At 45.6% G+C, this 20,424-nt stretch overlaps 2 protein-coding genes and 1 pseudogene across 13 annotated transcripts in view; 1 reads left to right on the forward strand and 2 right to left on the reverse strand.

The window, feature by feature from the left end:
- Nucleotides 1–20,424, forward strand: part of ALOX5AP (arachidonate 5-lipoxygenase activating protein) — a 734,005-nt gene that overhangs the window by 507,727 nt on the left and 205,854 nt on the right. The window lies entirely within an intron of this gene.
- The window catches only part of HMGB1 (high mobility group box 1), a 979,364-nt gene that overhangs the window by 62,374 nt on the left and 896,566 nt on the right, over nt 1–20,424 (reverse strand). The gene's annotated exons all lie outside the window — the stretch shown is intronic.
- Nucleotides 12,891–19,972, reverse strand: LOC126940240 (pre-mRNA-splicing factor RBM22-like; annotated as a pseudogene).

Raw genomic sequence — 20,424 nt, forward strand, 5'->3', positions numbered from 1 at the left:
TTACAGAGTGAGATAGGTTAATCAGCATGTGGTATATCTACTGAAGCCAAGTATTTTCTTTTTTTCAGGATTTGCCCGAAAGATGTTACCACTCTTTGTACAACAAAATGTATTAGGATAGGGCCCGCTCTCTGCATGTGCCGGTGTGGCTGAAAGAACCAGTGTTCTTTTCACACTTAAGCCATGCTCAGACTGTCCCCTCATCTTGCTTACAGGAGCTGCTACTTGTACCACCTGGTGCTGCATTTGGCATTTGTTTTTGTTGGGCTCTTTTTTTTTTTTTTTTTGCTTTGAGATGGGGTCTCACTCTATTGCCCAGGCTGGAGTGCATGGTGCCATCTTGGCTCACTGCAGCCCCAACCTCCCGGACTCGAGCAGTCTTCCTGCTTCAGCTTCTTGTGTAGCTGGGACTACAGGAGGGTGCCACCACTCCCCTGCTATTTTTATTTTTTTCAGATCTTTTGTAGAGAGGGTGTATATTAGTCCATTTTCACACTGCTATAAAGAACTACCGGACACATATACACCATGGAATACTATGTAGCCATAAAAAGTGATGAGTTCATGTCCTTTGCAGGGACATGGATGAAGCTGGAAACCATCATTCTCAGCAAACTAACACAAGAACAGAAAATCAAACACCGCATGCTCTCACTCGTAAGTGGGAGTTGAACGAGAACACATGGACACAGGGAGGGGAACATCATACACCAGGGCCTGTTAGGGGGTTGGGGACAAAGGGAGGGACAGCATTAGGAGAAATACCTAATGTACATGACAGGTTGAGGGGTGCAGCAAACCACCATGGCACGTGTATACCTATGTAACAAACCTGCATGTTCTGCACATGTATCCCAGAACTTAAAGTATATTTAAAAAAAAAAAAAAGAAAGAAAAATAAAAAGAAAAAAAGAACTGCCCCAGACTGGGTGGAAAGAGGTTTAATTGACTCACAGTTGAGCATGGCTTGGGAGACTTCAGGAAACTTACAATCATGGTGGATGGTGAAGGGGAAGCAAGGTACCTCTTCACAAGGTGGCAGGAGAGGGAATGAATGCAGGAGGAACTACCAAACTTATAAAACCATCAGGTCTCATGGGAACTCACTCACTACCATGAGAACAGCATGGGGAAATGGCCCCCGTGATTCAATTACCTCCACCTGGTCTCTCCCTTGACACATGGGGATTACAATTGAAGATGAGATTTGGGTGGGGACACAAAGCCTAACCATATAATGGGGGTATCGTCATGTTGCCCAGGCTGGTCTCAAGTTCCTGAGCTCAAGCGATCTGTCCACTTTGGCCTCCAAAAGTGCTGGGATTGCAGGCATGAGCCACTGAGCCCCGCCTGGCAATTTTTTTAAAAATTGGAAGGCAACATGCAACATTAAATAACCCACATCTAACAACTTTTATTTCTTTTTTTTTTGAGACAGGGTCTTGCTCTGATGCCCAGGCTGGAAGGCAGTGGCATGATCTCAGCTCACTGCAACCACCACCTTCCAGGTTCAAGCGATTCTCGTGCCTCAGTCTCCTGAGTAGCTGGGATTACAGGCATGCGCCACCATGTCTGGCTCATTTTTCTATTTTTAGTAGAGACGGGGTTTCACCATATTGGCCAGGCTAGTCTCAAACTCCTGACCTCAAGTGATCCGCCTGCCTCGGCCTCCCAAAGTGCTGGGTTTATAGGCATGAGCCACTATGCCTGGCCCGAACACCTATTTTCTACCACAGACTTGTGAATTATTCATTATTTCTCTAACTCTATGAGATTCCATTTTTTATGCCCATTTTGCCGATGAGAGATGAAGGCTGAGAGACATTACGACAGAGAACAGTGAGACTGGTTCTAGCTGCGTATCATTTCACCTCTGAGTCTGAGGTTCTTCATCTAAACAGGGAGATCTGCAACCTCACGAGATAACCTAAAAAAATTTAAAATCAAAATAGGCATAATCACAGTGCCTACCTCACAGGGCTATAGGGACATGATGTCTACGAGGAGCCCGACAGTGCTTGGCACACAGCAAGACCTTGATATGGGGGACAGCAAGGCTGCCACCACGAGCCCTAGTTCTACCACCACTAAATGACTTGTCCCAAGACAACCAGAAAGGGGCCTCCGCCCTCTGTCACCAAAGCTCCTGCTTCCCTCCATACCACAGAGCCTTCCTGTGGGAGAGTCTGCGTGTCTTCATTTCTCTTGCTGTTGTCCACAAGTGTTCTAATGATTTGGCAGCACTTAGCACTGTTTTGTCTCAGATCACAATCAGCCCAAGGTCCGTGCTCCATTAGGAATGTCCGCTCATTTCTACCGCAGTGTTTTCCACACATCCTTCTGATGGCCTTTGGATTTGCATCCTGCAGCGACGCAGGCTCCTTGGCCAGGAGGAGCTCAAAGGGGCCAAGCCTGCCTTTTAATGAGTAGCATGGGCCATTCCTCGCTGAAGCTCAAGAGTCCTCACAGAGCAGGGGCCACAGTGGCTGTGCATCCGGTGCTGAGCCTTCTCTCTCCAGGGAGGCGGGCGAGAAAGCTGAGAAGGGGCAGTGGTCTCAAAAAGGGAACGGACCTGCCTGGGGAGGCAGTTGCTGGGCCTAGGACTTAGGTTCGTAGTCTGTTTGCCAGAACTGAAGCTTCAGTTGGAAGAAACTTCAGGGAGAAGCTGGCTTGTCAGCGCACCAAGGAAGGAACCTCTCGGGGATGGTGGGCCCCCTGACCTTTGTCCCCACCCTGAGACTACAGTGCAGCTCGGTGAGTAACACCCGAGGCTGGGGTGGTAGCTCCTATCTCTGAGACTCTTCCCACCTTCCTCAGATATTGGTGGTCCACAGTGGCCGGGGACTTGCTTCTATGAATGACATACGATTGCCTGTGTCTGTGCCACTACTTCCCCTGAGGAAGTGGGCTGTCACTTCCTCAGGGTCAGCATCACCACGACATCCAGCGCTGCCCTTAACTGCAGAAACAGAAGGCTCCGATACAGTGTGACATAAAAAGAGATAGAGAGGAGACGGGCAAGCTCACCTTTACTCAGCCCCGACCCCATGCCCAGCCCTATGCTATGCTGAAGTTATTAATAAATGTCCACGAGACTGGAAAGGAGTCTTATTCCTACTCCCAGAGAAGGGAATCAAAGCTTAAAAATAACCTTCCCAAGGTCATATGGCCAAATGTTTAGTGAAGTCAGGGTTCAAAGTCAAACTCTGAAAGACGTGTGCTCTTCCCCCAATAGTAGAATGCCTTCCATGGTCCCCCAATCTATACCCTCCTGCTGCTCTTTTTTAAAATTGAAAATTTAAAAAGGAAAACCAGGTGTTATTTCAAAATTTTATTTAAAGTTGAGAACAACCGTTTGAAGAGAGCTGTCAGTGGATTTATGCACTCTGGTGACCCTAAATTGGAAGAAGCAGGCACTTTTTCAGCAGCGCATCCTCGTGCGGTCTTAACAACCTGACCCAGAGCAGGGAACTCGGCGTGCTGCAGCGCCAGTGACCAGGCAACCCGTCTCCTGGGCTGTTTTCTACATACAGGTTTTGACTCAGGGCTCCCATCACCAGCAAAATGTGAACGTTAAATGTCTTTTTTCAGGTGGGGGATGAGGTGCATGATCTTGAGCCATTTACCTTCGTTCACGGCCAACCACCACCAACTGGGACCATCAGAGGGATGGGATGAAGGAGATTTGTACCACTCAGAAGGGATAACTGAAGGGGTTCCCAGCCCAGGGCCCTTCCCTTTTTAGGAACAGAAAGATCACTACTGTGGGGGGGGGAGGGTGAGATCATATTAACCCATAAAAGGACTACCGTATTGCATTCCCTTGCTTTTGACTGAGTTTACACAAACTTGTGAGGTCATGCTTGTTGCCTCTGGTTGACCAGACGCCTGCATATGCAGTTATATACATACTTGCTTGATTTTCTAAAAAGAGAATGAGTTAGTTGTGTATGCTGTGTGTTTGGAAGATAACATCTCAAGGCATGACATCCATTGAGAACAGCTGATAGGTTAAAAACGGAGAACTACTGGGACTTGGAAGCTGCGAAAGAATCCAGGGGAAACGTCCTCAACTGAAGTCTGCATAAGATTGAATTTTAGATGCCTTGGGTAGTCAGAAAGAATCACATCCTTTATAATTCGGTATTTCTGGATGGTGAAATGAAGAAACTAGTAAAGACATCCTAAATGACGGAAAAGGCAATGGTGTCTGTGAGTTTCTTCACCCACATCTCCATCACAACGTGACCCTGCACAGTCTCTCTGCGTGTCCCCTTTAGTGACATTCCCTGCTCAGAGAGGTTTCACATCTGCCAAGGCCACTTATTCTGAAAGGGAGAAATAATGTGTATTGGAACAAACTTTATCATTGACATATGCGGGGTCACGGATGTCCTATGCACCAAGGACAATTAATGAGGCAAGAAGTAACTGAGCTATCACCAAAAAACTGTTTGCAAAGTTATCTGAACGTTCTTTCTACATTTAAGGCCCTGTCTACATTTTGCCACATTTTAAAGTTTCTTTATAGGTGTTTGAAACATGACCATTTCAAACTATGATTTTGAAATGAAGTTCCGTGAAATCCCTTAGGCATACGAGGCACTGCTGGGTGATGAACGCAAACTTGATTCACTTGTATTGGCTCCTCCAGATGCTGAGTCATTATGATGCCAGATTTCAGTGAGAAAAAATACAGAGAGAATACTGGACACGATTTCTATCGTTGTGAACAAAGGTGAATGGATAGATGGCCCATTTCAAACAGGCGAGGGATTCAGGAATGCTGAAACAGCAGCCATACAGCTAACAGATTTCTATGCAAAAAAATATGCCACTATCCAACCTGTCTCCCACACACATCTTCTCTCTCTACTTTTTCTCAACATTTTATCCAGGACCATGTTTCTAAGCATATTATGTCCCCACCACCATCTAACCAAACTCTAGGCCAGCCTTCCAATTGGATTTGCAGAACATGCATAACATTTCCAAATGGATGGTGGCAATAAAGAAACGATGTCTTCAGTCATGATGAAAAAAATTCAAATTCAACAATGACACCCATTTTTTCACATACTGAATTGCCAAAGATTTAAAAATAATAACAAATAAAAGCAATAATAAGACAATCATATATAATACATGATACAGGTTGAGCAACCCTCATCTGAAAAACCCAAAATCCAAAATGTTCTAAAATTTCTGAAACACCTGACTTCTTGTGATGGGTCACAAAAATTGCTAAGAATATTGCATAAAATTACCTTCAGCCTCCCTGTATAGAGTGTATATGAAGCATAAATGAATTTCATGTTTAGATTTGGGTCCCACGCCCATGATATCTCATTATGTATACCCAAATATTCCAAAATCCTAAAAAATCTGAAGTCTGAAACATACCTGGTCCTAAGCATTTTGTGTAAAGAATACTCAACTTGTGCAGGTAAAAGTGTGTAGGGGAAAACGGATCTCATACATGTACTGCTGGGAATGTAAGTCAGTGCAACATGATAACAATTATCTGCATGGATACCCTTTGACCAATACAAGTTCCCCTGTAGGAATTTATCTTACAGATCTGCTCACTGAAGTGTGCAAAGATATAGGTAAAAGAATATTTTTGGGGCTCTGCTAACAATGGTGAAAACTATGTCAATAAGGGAATGGTGAAATAAATTACACCTACAAGGTAGAATATTACGCAGTTCTTAAAAAAGACGTAGTATATATAAATCTCTGTGGTGGAAAGAAATTTTTTACATGCTTAGTGATATTTGTGCAACAAGAACACAAGTGCAAGCTGGGTGTGGTGGCTCATGCCTGTAATCCTAGCATTTTGGGAGGTGGAGGCAGGCAGATTGCTTGAGCCCAGGAGTTCGAGCCCAGCCTGGCCAACGTAACGAAACCCTGTCTCTACAAAAAATATAAAATTTAGCTGGGTGTGCTGGCACACGTTTGTAATCCCAGTTACTCAGAAGGCTGAGGTGAGAGGGTCACCTGAGCCCAGGAGGTTGAGGCTGCAGTGAGCTGATATTGTGCCACTGCACTCCAGACTGGGCAAGAGTGAGACCCTGTCTCAAAAAACAAAACCCAAGTGCACACACACATTTGCATATGCAGAGAAGCTGTGAAGACCATAATGCCACTCTGGGTAGTGGGACTGAAAGGCATGGTGAAATTGGTGACTTTAAGGTTTTACTTTATTAACTGCAGATTTGTTTTTCATGTTTAGGATGAGCTTAAATTGCTACTATAATTTTCAAAATTAAAATGAATGATGGCATCCCCTGTGACAGGTGCCCCGAGCCTGCTGATTAAAGCTAATGAAGGAAAGGAGAACAAGGCCTCAACTAAAATAATGAGTCTATCAAGAATAAAAAAAGAGGGTATGTATTCGCACAGAAACCCTAGGCACAGTGGCTCCTCATTGCTACGGGAATATTTAAAGATGTAGCGCACCCATGCTGGAAGTGGAACTCTCCTAACCACCACCAACTACTCGGAACGGCTCTGGTAGGTAACACATGCATGTGTGTGTGTGTGTTTTCAGTGAAATTTTTTTCCTGAATATGAAAGTCACACATGCTCATTGTAAAATATTTTACAGCTGGGTGCTGTGGCTCATGCCTGTAATCTCAGCACTTTTGGGAGGCCGAGATGGGTGGATCACCTGAGGTCAGAAGTTCAAGACCAGCCTGACCAACATGTTGAAACCCTGTCTCTACTAAAAACACAAAAATTAGCTGGGCGTGGTGGTGGGCACCTGTAATCCCAACTACTCGGAGGCTGAAGCAGGAGAAAGGCTTGAACTCGGGAGGTGGAGGTTGCAGTGAGCCAAGATCGCACCATTGCACTCCAGCCTGGGCAACAGGGCGAGACTCCATCTCAAAAACAATAAAAAATAAATAAAATAAATAATAAATAAATCAAACATCTTACAAAACAGAAATCTAAAGTCCTTCATAATTCTACTTCCCAAAGACAGCCACTTTTATGGTATTATAGCATTTCTTTAAGCATGTCTAATAATCAATATATTTTTTAAAAATTGGGCCAGGCGCAGTGGCTCACACCTGTAATCCCAGCACTTTGGGAGGCCGAGGCGAGCAGATCACAAGGTCAGGAGTTCGAGACCAGCCTAATCAACATGGTGAAACCCGTCTCGACTAAAAGTACAAAAATTAGCCGGTCATGGTGGCGGGCACCTGTAATCCCAGCTACTCAGGAGGCTGAGGCAGGAGAATTGCTTGAACTTGGGAGGCGGAGGTTGTCATGAGCTGAGATCTCACCACTGCACTCCAGACTGGGTGACAGAGCAAGACTCCATCTCAAAAACAAACAAACAAACAAACAAACAAACAAAAACATGGGGTCAGGATTTTGCAACTTGTTTTTTTCCCACTAAGTAGTGAGGCAAATATCTTTCCATATAAGTAGACATAGGTATACTTCATTCTTTTAAATAGCTCCATAGTATTCCATTATATTGCTATGTCATAATTAAAAATAAATCAATCCCTTATTTTTTTTAATATATTTTTTGAGATGGTGTCTCACTCTGTCACCTATGCTGGAGTGCAGTGGCGCAATCTCAGCTCACTGCAAGCTCCGCCTCCCAGGTTCAAGTGATTCTCCTGCCTCAACCTCCGGAGTAGCTGGGACTGGACTATAGGCATGCACCACCATGCCCAGCTAATTTTTATATTTTTAGTAGAGATGGGGTTTCGCCATGTTGGCCAGGCTGGTCTCAAACTCCTGACCTCAAGTGATCCACCTGCCTCGGCCTCCCAAAGTGCTGGGATTACAAGGGTGAGCCACCATGTCCGCCCCTTATTAGATTTTTAGCCTCCTTCCAGATGTTTGGTTTTATAAGACTGCAATCAACCATCCATGCATGTGAATCTGTGCACATGAGTACTTCCACAGATGAGCTCCTAGAAGTAGAATACAGCTTGATTGGAGGTGACATATGTTCTTTAAATCCTCATTACAACCCTATGAAATAGGTATTATTTCCCCCACTTTTCCAGAAGAGGCAACAGACTATCACAATGGCTTCATAACTTCACCTGTAAAGGGCTGAACTAAGCTTCAGACTCAGGTCCAGCTGAGCCCAAAACATATATTTTTTCCACCGTGAGACCCAGATTCACATGCAGCAGGGCAGACAGAAGGATTCAGCAGCAGTGGGCAGTGGGGCCAAGCAAAGGACCCTCGAGCCGATGTACATGCAGGGAGGCATTGGGATTGGAGCCTGGGGACATCTGTGCAACCACAGCCCAGAGACTTCAGTCTATTCTCCAATGTGGCTCAGTTAGGGCTTCTGGGGTTCTCATCTACAACAGAACCATAAAGCTTCCTCTGTATCTGGTTAACTTTGTTTTTGGTTGTTTTTGAGACAGACTCTCACTCTGTCACCCAGGCTGGAGTGCAGAGATGTGATCTCGGGTCATTGCAACTTTCACCTTCTGGGTTCAAGCGATTCTCCTGCCTCAGCCTCCCGAGTAGCTGGGATTACAGGTGTGCGCCATCAGGTCCGGCCAATTTTTGTATTTTTAGTGGAGACAGGGTTTCACCATGTTGGCCAGGCTGGTCTTAAACTCCTGGCCTCAGGTGATCCGCCTGCCCTGGCCTCCCAAAGTGCTGGGATTACAGGTATGAGCCACCATGCCTGGCCAGTTCAAGCTGTTTTCTAACATCACTTTCGTAGGCTCCGTGACATTTTCCACCTTCTAGATTAGCATTTTCACTGTACTATCCATTTGCTCTGCTTTAATGTTTACAGCACTGGAGAGACTGTTCAATGACTTACAGATGCTAAGAGGAGACAGATGCTTGAATGAGGACTAATTTCACAAGTCGGTATTAGATTATTTGTTAATCTTTTCTGCAGGGACTCTCATAATAAATCTTTGGATAAGGAGGGTCCTCTGTACAACCTTCCCCACTCAGCCTTTCTCTTTCTGCCGTATCATCGAATCGTACCTTCTGTCTTGACAAGCCAGCCAGCAGCACCTGATGGAGTTCATCCGAAGCTGTGCTTTGCCAGCACTTTGAAAAGGAGGGAACTTCAGTATTTGCTTAGTTCATTCTCAACTTTCTTAATTGTCAAGATTTGGAAGCAACAAAAATAGTTATCATGAGAATGAGAACTTCTGAAATTCAGTATTTTGGGGAAAAATTGTGTTTGCATATGTATGTATTGCTACTTTCTCTAAGCTGGAAAGATGATTGATGCTAGTAATTCACAAAAAAGGTAACATCTTTTCCTCCATGCTTCTCTTTACCATTTGAAATTCTGGAAGTTTCTAGGATGAATGGCTTCAGTATGCTTATTGTATCTTATCATTCCTCTTAACTGAATTAATGTGCACTTTTTAAAAACTGGCCGGGCACAGTGGCTCACACCTGTAATCCCAGCACTTTGGGAAGCTGAGGAGGGCAGATCACCTGAGGTCAGGAGTTCGAGACCAGCCTGGCCAACATGGCAAAACTGCATCTCTACTAAAAATACAAAAGTTAGCCATGTGTGGTGCCACGCGTCTGTAATCCCAGCTACTTGGGAGGCTGAGGCAGGAGAATCACTTGAACCTGGGAGGTGGAGGTTGCAGGGAGTTGATTGTGCCACTGCACTCCAGCCTGGGCAATGAGACCAAAACTCTGTCTCAAAACAAAAACTGAAACAAAAATAAACCTATTTTCTGCTCACAATTAAGACGGGAATATAGGCAAAAGCTAAGCAACACACTCAAATAATCTAAGTCCATTTTTGTAATTATTACCAATAACGTAATTCAGAAAATGGAAGCACGTTTTAAATTTGATTTTCTTACCCTGTACACTACAGAACTAGATAAAAAACTCAAGTGCACTTAAAGGTTTCCTTCAGAAGGGATAGAAAAATGTTTTACTTTCTCAAATTAAATAGAAGTTACTGCAACAAATAATTCTCACTGTGTTGCAGATGAAACAATTATTTTTCTCCTCAGTGTTTTTAAAATTATCAAAATAACATATATGCCTAGTACATAAAACATAATATTGACTTCCTATCATAGGGTATTAGGATTCAGACTTTTTTCTAACTTTTTCCTCACGAGGCAATATACTTTTCCCCTCCTCCTCCTCCTCCTAATTTCCCAATATGTATATTTTTAATTTTGTTTTTGAACTGGAGTTCAGTGGTGCAATCTTGTCTCACTGCAAGCTCCGTCTTCTGGGTTCAAGTGATTTTCCTGCTTCAGCCTCCAGAGTAGCTGGGACTACAGGCACACGCCAACACACCCGGCTAATGTTTGTATTTTCAGTGGAGACGGGGTTTCACCATGTTGACCAGGCTGGTCTCGAACTCTTGACCTCAGGTGATCTGCCTGCCTCAGCCTCCCAAAGTGCTGGGATTACAGAAATGAGCTACCATGCCTGGCCTAAAAATTAAATCAACATTCATATTATTCAATACTTGTGTAAATATTTTTCACTGTAGCGGACACTCATTGCATTTCCTTTCTTGGACATCTTTTTGTTTTCTGGTAGCTAGTAATTATCTTTTCTATTTCCATTTGCTTAGCTGTCTAGGTTCCTATCACTATTTGTCACCATACTCTCCAACAGAACTTTAAACTCCTCTCATACCACTTGGGCTACCGACTTCTTGGCAGCATCCTCCATCCTGCTCCACGGGGCCTGGATTCATCTCCAAGCCCGCAGGTCTACAGCTGCTTCCAACCATCATTTTGGAAATTCTCTTCCCTTCTTTTCTGTTCCCTGGCTCCTCTGTCTTCCCTGTTCTTATTTTTGTGATATCTTCTAGAAACTTCCTGAGAAAGGATGCACAGGGAGAAAATTTTTTGAGACTATGTTTTACGAAATGTCTTTATTTTACCTTCTCACTCGATTGACAGTTTGGACGTAATTTCCCCTTAGCATGTTATAGGCATTTCTCCATTGTTGTTTACTTCCCAGTAATACTTTTAAGAAGTCTTAAGTTATTCTGTCTTGATCCTTTTATCTCCCCACCGTCACCTAGCCCCAACCAAAGCTGTTTGAATCCCCTCTTTATCCCCGTAAATTTCACTATGGTGTGTTTTGATATGGAACTTAGAAAAACGTTAAGTTTTTACTGAAGTATAACATACAGAAGAGCACAAATCATTTTACAAAATGAACATTTTGTGCAATTAATACCTAGATTAAGAAACAATGCTACCAACAGCCACCATCTGCCCCTTGTGAGAACCACTACTGTAATTTCCAGTACTGTGGATCAGTTTGCCTGTGTTTCAATTTTTATAGAAAGGAAATCATTATATGTTTTTGTTTTTTGTTTTTTTTGAGACGGAGTCATGCTCTGTTGCCCAGGCTGGAGTGCAGTGGTGCAATCTCGGCTCACTGCAAGCTCCGCCTCCCGGGTTCACGCCATTCTCCTGCCTCAGCCTCCTGAGTAGCTGGGACTACAGGCGCCCGCCTGGCTAATTTTTTGTATTTTTAGTAGAGACAGGGTTTCACCATGTTAGCCAGGATGGTCTCGATCTCCTGACCTCGTGATCCACCCTCCTCGGCCTCCCAAAGTGCTGGGATTACAGGCATGAGCCACTGTGCCCAGCCGTATTTTTAAAAAATATGTACTCTTTTGCTCCTGGTCTCTTTCATTCATCATTAATTTTGTCTGATTCACCCACGTCGCTGCAGGTGGTGGCAATTCATTCACTCTTGTTCCACTCTATATATATAATTGATGTATCCAGTTTTAATGAGGATGGACTTGTGACTATTTCCATTTCGGGGATACTAGAGACGGGGCTATATAAACGTTTGTGTACATGCCTCTGCTGAACAGATGTAGTTCTGTTGGATGGCATAAGACGTTTTTCATTTTCAATCTGAATTCTTTCTTGAGTATGGTGAAAATTGCTGGAATTACTTCTTTTATGATTTCTCCCTTCTTCTCTTTTTTAAAATTTATTTTTTAACACATCAAGTTGCCTTTATCATCTATAATACAGTTATACCCAAACTTTCTAAGACCACCCTGCCCAGAGCAGGGAATTCCAACGAGCCCCTGAAGACACACAAAGGTGAATGTGGAAGATCATAGTTCCAGCTGAGGTCACAAGTCTTCCACTCAAACGCTCCATGCTTTTCATTTCCGTTTGTTAAAGAAAGCATCTTACAGGACGTTGTTGAACATAATTTCATCCCAGACACCAGGTTTTCTCAATAATACACAGCTCCATGAAATTTGTGTTTCCATCTGACTGATAAGAATACAAAGTAATTTTTATTTTTTTATTTTATTTTATTTTTTGGTGATATAGAGAAGTACAACTATCAGTCAGATTCCTTTAGTAATAAAGAAGAGGAGAGGAAAGAAAGCATTTGGGCTTTGCGGGCAGCTGGTTTCTACTTGTCTGAGGGTGTGACATCAAAAGAGTTAAATCACCCTGACACACGGCAGTGAGTAGTACCAGCATTTTTTTCTTTCTTTCTTTTTTTTTTTTAAAGATGATACAAAGAAAAATACCCCCATGGGCCGGGCGCGGTGGCTCAAGCCTGTAATCCCAGCACTTTGGGAGGCCGAGACGGGCGGATCACGAGGTCAGGAGATCAAGACCATCCTGGCTGACACGGTGAAACCCCGTCTCTACTAAAAAAATACAAAAAACTAGCCGGGCGAGGTGGTGGGCGCCTGTAGTCGCAGCTACTCGGGAGGCTGAGGCAGGAGAATGGCGTGAACCCGGGAGGCGGAGCTTGCAGTAAGCTGAGATCTGGCCACTGCACTCCAGCCTGGGCGGCAGAGCGAGACTCTGTCTCAAAAAAAAAAAAAGAAAAAAAAGAAAAAGAAAAATACCCCCATGGACATAAAAATGGCCCAAAGGTGTTTTGTTTTGTTTTGTTTGAGATAGAGTGTCGTTCTGTCATGCTGGAGTGCAACGGCATGATCTCGGCTCACTGCAACCTCCACCTCCTGGGTTCAAGATATTCTCCTGCCTCAGCCTCCCCAGTAGCTGGGATTATAGGCATTTGCCACCATGCCCGGCTACTTTTTGTGTTTTTAGTAGAGAAGGGTTTCACCATGTTGGCCCGGCTGGCCTCGAATTCCTGACCTTAAGTGATCCACCCGCCTCAGCCTCCCAAAGTGCTGGGATTATAGACATGAGCCACAGAGCCCAGCTGGCCCAAAAGTCTTTTACTGAAGATCAATTCTCCCCTGCCCACCCCCACCGAGAAGTTACAAAATGAACGTGTAATTGAGATGGCAGCTCCATTGGGCATTCCAATTCACCCAGTCACTTATTCCCACAGAGGTGAGTGGAACAGGCATTAGGTTTTATTAGTCATGTTGTATTTGTAACCAGATGTGTCCACAGCAGCTTATTTTGAAGGCCACTGATTCTTCGATTATGCGTAGAGAAGCATGGCTGTCGTTCACCGACTGTCCATATCTGAGCATATTCAGCTACCATGGAAACTACAAAGGAAGGAAAAATATATTTACTCCAAAACTCATTTACTGGGATTTTTAAGTGCCCTTTCTTCCACAGAGCCCCAGAGTAGTGCTAATGTGATGGGGACTGCTGTGTTTTCCAGCACGAGCTCCCATCCTCTGAGGGTCCTGAGAAGGAGTGGTCCTGGAGTCTTCATGAAAGGAATGAGGTGGTCTCATTGGGTGGAACATGTGTAGCCCCAAACCTGACGGTACGGGGAGTAGTGGGGGTGGCAGGGCAATGTTCACCACAGTGGTGGAGGATCACTTAGGGGTAGGCTGAAGTAGCTGGCTGCTGCATCCTCTGCTGCAACAGGAGGAAGAGCTCACGGCAGTCCTGGGAAAGGCTCTAGCTTGATCCCAGAGTATGTGGTTCCGTCCTTCTTTTTCTTTTCCTCTGGCTGCTTGAGATCTTGATTTCATGTTGAGTCTGTGGCCATTACAATCAACTTATTAAAGGCCTTCTCAGCAGCCATGTCTGCAGCCTGCCTTGTGGAAAACTGGGTGAGAGCACCCTGCTGTTTCTGCATTAGAGTGATTGTCAATCTCTCCAAACTGGTAGAAATGATTTCTCTGATCTGTTTCACCCACACCATCTACCTCTAATGTCGTGAGAGTCTCGTCCTCTGTGCGTCCAGATGAGGCATGGTTGAAGTCTGCTTTGGAAGCTTCTCTGCTACAGGGTCATTGATTCCATAATATGAATCTTCAACATTTTGATCAGCAAGGGTATCGTCCAGATCTGTAGGCTTCTTGTGTCTGTAGGGACGCTTCTCTTTTCTCTGACACTCTCCTTTCACCCAGCAGGAGCAAATGTGAGGCTGATTCCTTTGATAGCAGGGTATGGTCCAGGCCAGTTTGAGCAGCACGACACTGGGGGATGTGTCTTTCTCCAGCATGCTAATTGGACGTGCTCCATCAGAGTTTCAGATCTCTCTCCATAGTCTGTGTGTAGAACCCTCGGCTGACATCTGACTTTGGCAGATTACTTTCAAAAGACAATGCTGTGTCATGAACCTGGATGTGCAGGCCACACTCTAGGTCTAAGAGGCAGGTCTGACATTCTTCAATTTAATGCAGATTTGGCGCACTTTAGTCTTTTTTTTTTTTTTTTTTGAAACAGAGTTTCGCTCTTGTTGCCCAGGCTGGAGTGCAATGGCATGATCTCAGCTCACCGCCACGTCTGCCTCCCGGGTTCAAGTGATTCTCCTGCCTCAGCCTCCTGAGAAGCTGCAATTACAGGCATGCGCCACCACGCTCAGCTAATTTTGTATTGTTAGAGAAGGGGTTTCTCCATGTTGGTCAGGTTGGTCTCGAACTCCTGATCTCAGGTGATCCGCCCACCTTGGCCTCCCAAAGTGCTGGGATTACAGGCGTGAGCCACCGCGCCCAGCCTAGTCTTCTTTAAAAAAGCATGTCTACCCCAGGGCACCAGTGAAACACTGGGAATGGCCTGGCACAGAGGTTGCATTCCTTCTTGTATGTTGTTTTCTCTTTTGGGGGTGTGTGTTTCTTTTATTTCTTGAAACAACACATAAATGGATCAAAAAGTATGTCTATCTAGAAAAATGTACTTATTCCAGAAATGAAAAACAAGTTTCAATGACTTTAGATTTCCTGGCATTTTACTCCTAACCCTAAGAGTTAAATTTATTGTCCACTTACATGCCCATGTTTCTGACCCAAGATAAGGGGCTAGAAAATGAAACTCAGAGCTAGGTGTGGTGGCACAAGCCTGTAATCCCAGCTACTTGGGAGGCTGAGGCAGGGGGATCACTTGAGCCCAGAAGTTCAAATCCAGCATGGGCAATGTAGCGAGACTCCATCTCTAAAATTAAAAATCAGAACAGTCTCATGTAAATATGGGAAGTCTTAGCATTGATGAAACCTAAGATTTCCTGGAAATAAGTGGGAAGCCTCTAATCCTACCAGGATAGTGCTTTTCTGGGGGATTTTTCCAGCACAGGTCTAAATTTCACAAAGCACCTTCAAAAACTGGGCCACGCAGTATCACAGGCATGGCAGTAGGTCTGAAGGCTGGATTCAGGGGCCATGTAAATAACAGAAAAAGCAAATCAAGGACCAGATGCTGAGACTTCCCCTTGAGTTCCACATTGGGGAGAACAAGGAGTTGACTCCTACGTACTCTTCCGCTTCTTGGCAAACGGTTGCCCAACTACATCTTGTGCTTCAGCTGCCTTTTGTTTGAAGAACTTTGTGTCTGGGAACTCTCTTGGCCCCACGTTGGGTAGAAGGAGGTGGTGTCTCAATCCCCACCATGGGTGTATTTGGTATAACCAGAGTGCCCGAAGTTGTTGCATGACTTTAGGAAGCATGGCTTTGTTGAAATGATCCTCCAGGGTGGGGGCACTGAAAGCTCTTTTGTATATTTCTCATATTTGCCCTGAATGGCTTTGCTGGTAATGACCTTGCCATACGCCTGAAGCTCAGCTTGCTGCTCTTCCTCAGCCAGGTTTCCCAGGTGCTCAATTTCTGCTTCCTCCTTCTCAAGCTCTTCTTCCTCGTCCCTGTCCCCTTGTTCGTTTTAGCTTCTGAACTTTCCATGCCTCCTGCTCCTCCTGACTCTCCTCTTGGTGTTAAGCGCATCCAGAGTATTGCGGCCCCGCCTGCTCTCCGCCGGCTCTTCCTTGGTCTCCTACAGTCTGGAGGGGGCACCATGCATCCTCAGCGTGCCTTTTGCCTCCTGCAACGGCTCCTTCTGGTTCAATGCTTCAGCCTCAGGTTCTGAACTGTCACTCGGCCCTTCTTCCCAGTGAGGGCCTGCATCAGGCGAGACACCGTCTCATCCTCACTGTCTGTGGACTCTCCATACTCAGAACTGCTCTGAGCTCCCCAGGACGCCACTCCTCACCCCCCGCCCCGTGCCTCCCACCTTCCTGTCTCCTCTCCTGTGCTCCCTGACACAGGGTGCTGCACTGCCGCTCCATCTCCTTATCCTCGGTTTCTTCCTTTTCTTCACTAACATCTGCTCATTCCAGGCGCAAGGCACCTCCTTCTCTTCTGAAGCCGCCTGCTTCTATCACTCCAGGCTCCACTGTTTTCAAATGCCAGCCAATCTCTCTTCCTCTTGTCATTCACCTGGTCCTGAAAATGCCAAAGCCTGGCTGGCTGATTGAGCCCTCCTCCTGTTCTCAGGCTCTGCCTCCTGTTCCTTGGGCTTCCCAATGAATGAAAATTCTTCATCTGCCTCATCGGAGGACTCCACAGGGGCACAGTCTGGCCTTCTGGACACACAATGTGGGACCTTGGACCTTCACTTTCTCTGTGGAAGCCTCCCGTTTCTCACGGTGACGCAGGATGGCCCCAGTGCAGATTCAATGGGTGATTGCTTCATGAGTGCCCTTGGGACTGACAAGTTGATGGGTGGCGACTCCCAAAACGGACTGATTCCACACTGAACACCTACAAATGTCAATGGACAGAAAAATTCCTTTCCGCCAAGGTGCACGGGGCACTGCTATGTGGCTGATCCCTTCCCGTGCTGCTTGACTTTAATCATTCAGCTATGTGGGTTTTCTCCAAGGCACATTTGGCACAGATGGGAAGTCCACACGCATCCTCTAGGCTCTGCCTGTTCCAAGCGTTTTTTTTTTTTTTTTTTTTTTTTTTTTTTTTTTTAAAGACAGAGTGTTGCTCTGTTGCTCAGGCTAGAGTGCAGTGGCATGATCTCAGCTCACTGCAACCTCCGCCTCCCAGGTTCAAGCGATTTTCATGCCTCAGCCTCTAGAGTAGCTGGGATTACAGGCATGCACCACCATGCCTGGCTACTTTTTGTATTTTTAGTAGAGATGGGGTTTCACCATGTTGGCCTGGCTGGTTGCAAACTCCCAACCTCAGCTGATCTGCCCATCTCGGCCTCCCAAAGTGCTGGGATGGACAGATGTGAGCCACCACACCCGGCTTGTTCCAGGTGTTAAAACCCAGAGAGGTCACCATCTTGAGAGCGTCTGAGGTGGGAGGTGGGAAGTGGGACTCTCTGAGTCCTGCTGTATTCCCCTGTAAAGGAGGAGAACTTACATATCACCCACCTGATCAAATCAGTCCCGTCCAGGAAGTACTCCTGTTGATTAATTTAAGGACTTGAGACTTCACATCAACCAAATCCCTTCAGGGCAGCACCTGAACTAGCTTTGTTTGGATACCAGGGAGAGGGTGTGTCTGATTTCAACTAGGGCAGGGATGCTAAAAGGTTCTGGGCCCTGAAGCCCCAACTGCAAAATAAGTCTGTCAAGTCTCTACAAATGCACACCCATGATTTCTGATTTATTTCCCTACCTTATTGAGAGTTTACAGTCAAACAGCAATGTCCAAAACCCTAACTTCTATAAAACTACCTGAAATTACCATTTTCCTTCAATCTGGAATCAAAATAATTCAGGCATGAAGGGTCTTTCCCATGGACCACAGCAACAGCATTCTTAAAGCAGCTCTGCTTATATTGTCCTTGGTATTCGGATCAAACCTCCATTCAGAGCTCTGCTGGTCTGAGATTTTCTTTCTGGGGACAGGCATCTGGAATGGTGGCACTTGACTCTCAGCTAGACGTGTCTGCACCCACACCTGCAGGTGACTGCCACGTGGGCAGATGACCTACTCTGGCGGGTCCCAGCGACGTCTCTCTGCCTGGGATTGAACACGCAAGTCAGAGGTTCTGAACCAACCACTCCCCACCTCAGAATGTCCACTTCTGCCCCAAAAGTGAGATAGTGGGAGCCCTCCAGTGATCCACTGGCCTTCATCTCTGTTCCTAGCCACAGCTTCTCAAGCCCTAGGAACAGCCAGATCAATAAAGGTATCTTGCTTTGCTAATGAGATGACTAATCGCTGGGGATCCCTAGGTGGCTTCAGGATGGAGGCTGGCACCAGAAAGACCAAGGCAAGATTGGAGGGTTAGAATGTCAGCCTCACTCCCCCTACCTCCGGGGAGGGAAGAGGTGCTGAAGGTTGAGTTGATCAGCAATAGGCAATGATGTAGTCAATCATGCCTATGTAATGATGCTTCCATAAAGCCCTCAGAGGACTGGGTTTGCAGAGCTTCCAGATAACTGAAAATGTGGAGGTTCCTGGAACGTGGTGCCCCTGGAAAGGGCATGGAGGCTCTGCACCCTTCCCCCATACCTGGCCCTATGCATCTTTCCCATCTGTTCCTCTGTATCCACTATAATAAATAGGTCAACATAAGTAAAGTGTTTCCCTGAGCTCTGTAAGCTGCTCTGTCAAATCAGTTGAACCTGAGGAGAAAGTGGTGGGAACACCGATTTGTAGCCGGTGGGTCAGAAGAATAGGTAATCACTTAAAGATTTACCTCCATTTTTATTCCCAAGCTTTCTCTGCAACTGCAGGGCCCAATCCAGGGCAGGCGGAGAACTGGCGCTTACTGTGCTCTGTTGGAATTCAGGTGAGTCAGGAGGCGCCTGAATGTAGAAACGTGTTCCTCCGATCTTTTATATAGCCTCTGATCTTGTTTTAGGTTGCAATATCTTCTCTCTTAAAAAAACTATTTTTTTTTTCTTATGTTCCCTGTCATGTCTTGTTTCAGTTCTTTTTCTTCTGTTTGCATTGATTTCCATTTCAGCTGGGCAGCTTTCCCCAAATGCATGGTGATCCTTGGCTACCTAGTCACATTTGAGAGGGAGGCATTTAAAATGCTGATGGAGGCCGGGCGCGGTGGCTCAAGCCTGTAATCCCAGCACTTTGGGAGGCCGAGGCGGGTGGATCATGAGGTCAGGAGATCGAGACCATCCTGGCTAACATGATAAAACCCCGTCTCTACTAAAAATACAAAAAACTAGCCGGGCGTGGTGGCGGGCGCCTATAGTCCCAGCTACTCGGAGGCTGAGGCAGGAGAATGGCGTGAACCTGGGAGGCGGAGCTTGCAGTGAGCCGAGATCGCGCCACTGCACTCCAGCCTGGGTGACACAGTGCGAGACTCCGTCTCAAAATAAATAAATAAATAAAAAAATAAAAAAATAAATAAAATGCTGATGGATGTGAGGCCGAGCGGGGAGGACTGCTTGAGCCCAGGAGTTCAAGGCCAGCCTGGGCAACACAGTGAGACCCCATCTCAAAACAAAACGACCACAACAAATGCTGACTCTAGGTGAGGGTGCTGTCACTGGGTGATGAATTAGAGTGCTGGCTGCTCTCTTGGGAATAACTGAATATTATTATTAATAATATGAGTATTATTCTGCTATTCATATAAATTTGGCAGCACAATTTTGTCAGAAAGGAATCCTCCAACCCGGGTGCCATGTAATAGAAGAGGCTGACAGATCTCAGCAGTCACTTGAAGAATTCTACTCACTTTTCCTGTTTTTCTGCAAGAGAATCCATCCCATCCTCAGCAGTGCCCAGTATTCCTGAGTCTAGAGCTTCACTGTCCAATACGTCAGCCACTAGCCATATGTGGCTATTTGAATCAAAATTAAAACTAAACTTCATTTCCTCAGTCACACTGGCCATATTTCGTGTATTTTTGTTTGCGGGTTTTTCTCGAGACAAGGTCTCACTCTGTAACCCAGGCTGGAGTGCAGTGGTGCAATCATGGATCACTGTAGCCTCAACCTCCTGGGCTCAAGAGATCCTCCTGCCTCAGCTTCAACCTCCGGAGTAGCTAGGACTGCAAGTGTGTGCCACCATGCCCAGCAAATTTTTGTGTTTTTTTATAGAAACAGGTTTTCACCATGTTGCCTAGGCTTGTCTTGAACTCCTGGGCTCAAGTGAACCACCCACTTTGGCCTCCCAAAGTGCTGGGCAGGTGTGAGCCACCATGTGTGGCCACACTGGCTATATTTCAGGTGGCTATTGAGCCACTAGTTGGACAATGCAGATATAAAGTACTTTCATCATCACGGAAAGTTCTATGGCACACTGCTGGAGACTAAACCTCAAGTTTTGTTTGTTTGTGTTGAGAC

Source organism: Macaca thibetana, chromosome 17 (genome assembly GCF_024542745.1).
Source record: "Macaca thibetana thibetana isolate TM-01 chromosome 17, ASM2454274v1, whole genome shotgun sequence".
NCBI lineage: Eukaryota > Metazoa > Chordata > Mammalia > Primates > Cercopithecidae > Macaca > Macaca thibetana.